Below are 2,163 nucleotides of genomic sequence, written 5' to 3' on the forward strand. Positions count from 1 at the left end.
AGAACACAAAAGAGGGATTAAAATTCAGTTTGCTGTTGTTCAGAGGAGGAGGACATCAACTTTCCACTCAGCCCTGATTTTATTGTTCCTCATGGCTGTGACATCCCCAAGCCTTCTTGAATGTTTCAAGCAACATCAAATATCACACCTCCACCTCCTTCCCAGCAGACAGGAAGTTAAACTTAGGTTTGATTTTTTCAGTTGTTCTATGGTTGTTCTATGGTCTTCCTCTCCCCACCCCACCCCCTTGTCTGGGCTTCTGGGTTCCCTAATCAGACATTAGAACCAGTTCTTCGTAGACTGATGCCTGTGAGTTTTGACGAGAGCTCAGCAGCCCCTTCCACCCACCCCTTCTGTGAAGCTGCAGGTGTAACGATGCCATCACATTTAGATTCAGATCATGTGGGGGTTTTTCAGCGTGGAATTGAATGGTGGGTAGGGAAGGGAGGACTGACACCTCCATTACTTTTCTGGTGGAAACCAGCCAGCTGATGATGCTGTGTGGATACAAGTTGTCCACCAGGGGAAACCTCCGCCCTGCAGCCTTGTGAATTATAAATCTGGTCCAATACTGGCTGATGGGCAAAAAGAATTTACTGTATGTTTCTCTGAGAAGCTATGTAAATGAAGTCACCTTAGAATATATTCTGTGTGGATGCTTATATTTTGTTAACTTCATGACTAATGTAGCATGTCTTATTTTTCAAAAAAAAAGTGTGTGGTAAGTGCAAATAAAATTATGAAGTGGTATTTAATTTTAAAACAACCCACGTGTTACCTGTTGAGTTTGAGTCTTATGTTTGGCTAATACTTTCTAGAGTTATCTAGAGCAGCTCTATCCAATAGAACTTTCCGTGATGATAAAAATGTTCTATGTTTATGCTGCCCAATATGGCAGCCACAATCCACAGCCATTCTGATTGAAATAAACCACAGTGATTCAAAGAAGGAAAGAAAACAGACCCCATTCTGTGGGCATTTTCAGGCTGCTGCTGCCATTTTAAAAACTGAAGACTTATAAATTCAGAAGAGGCTCAAAGCTCCTTGAGATACTTTTGAAGTATAAGAGCAAGACATGTCAGGGTTCTTAAGTCAATTCACTTCAAGACAAATCACAAAGCCATCAGCTTGATCTAAGACCCACTTGGATAAATGTGTTTATCTAATTTGCATTTTAATTTTAACTCATACTTTGCAGGGCTCAGCAGACCATGACTTTGACTAATAATACTTTTCCTTTTTATACCCAGATTATTATATCATGAGTATCTAAGAGCTGGAAATTAACCCCCTTCAATGTGACATTCTCTCTCCCACCCCCATCTTCTGCTTTTTTAGGATATTATCAGGGGAGGTTTCTAGTGTACTGTGCACTCTGCAACAACTCTTGGGCTTTTCACTCTGACTTTCTCAATCTGCCATGACCTCTGCTCTAGCAGCCCCTTTGAGACCAACACTCAGTGAGGTCAGCTGCCACCTGCTGGTGACTCCAACTGATATACCCACCTTGCACACTCTGGTCCTAGAGAGGAAACAACCCTTACTATGGGCCTCCCCCTCCAAAGCATGGGACAGGCCCTCGATAGCCCCTGGCAATGACTTCTTGTGATCCCATAGGCCCAAACATAACCTCCGGAGCCCTTCACAAGCTGGAGCCTCACCAGCTGGCTCCAGGTAGGCCACCACAGACAACAACCCATTTCCTTTCTCCACTAGGAATCTGAAAGTACCTGCGAATCCAGACCTGACTGATCCCATTGGGCCCAGAAAGATCAAGTCTTTCCTTGAGAACTTGACTTACTTCTGCTTCTTCAAAAAAAGCCCAACTCAGTGGGCCCTCCCAGAACTCACACCTCCACTCGAGAAGTCAGAAAATATTTCAAATTGTAGATTTTTCCTGCTTCAGAATTATTGAGGTCTTTACCAAGCACCCCTCCACTTAAAAGGATAACATCAATCTAGTCCTCCAGACAACTGGCAACATCAAGGTGAAGGCTGGTAGCATTTGAGATCCACTCAAGTGCCCACACATGTCGTAGCCCAACCACGTATCGCGATCTCTGGTTTGACCACTTGGTGGATTTTAAATGTCGTCTAGATCTCTGGTGATACTGCTACCTGGTTGAAGGAAGGCCACGTGGCCTGTCCAATACTAATGAAGAG

At 43.8% G+C, this 2,163-nt stretch overlaps 1 long non-coding RNA gene across 1 annotated transcript in view; it reads left to right on the forward strand.

Moving 5' to 3' along the window:
* Positions 1 to 766, forward strand: part of LOC111738180 — a 2,727-nt gene extending 1,961 nt beyond the window's left edge. Inside the window, exon 2 of the long non-coding RNA XR_002779724.1 lies at positions 368 to 766. This is a non-coding gene — a long non-coding RNA (uncharacterized LOC111738180). The remainder of the gene's footprint in view (positions 1 to 367) is intronic.
* Positions 767 to 2,163: the final 1,397 nt, after the last annotated feature.

This window comes from Pteropus vampyrus, unplaced genomic scaffold, assembly GCF_000151845.1.
Source record: "Pteropus vampyrus isolate Shadow unplaced genomic scaffold, Pvam_2.0 Scaffold36, whole genome shotgun sequence".
NCBI classification, from domain to species: domain Eukaryota; kingdom Metazoa; phylum Chordata; class Mammalia; order Chiroptera; family Pteropodidae; genus Pteropus; species Pteropus vampyrus.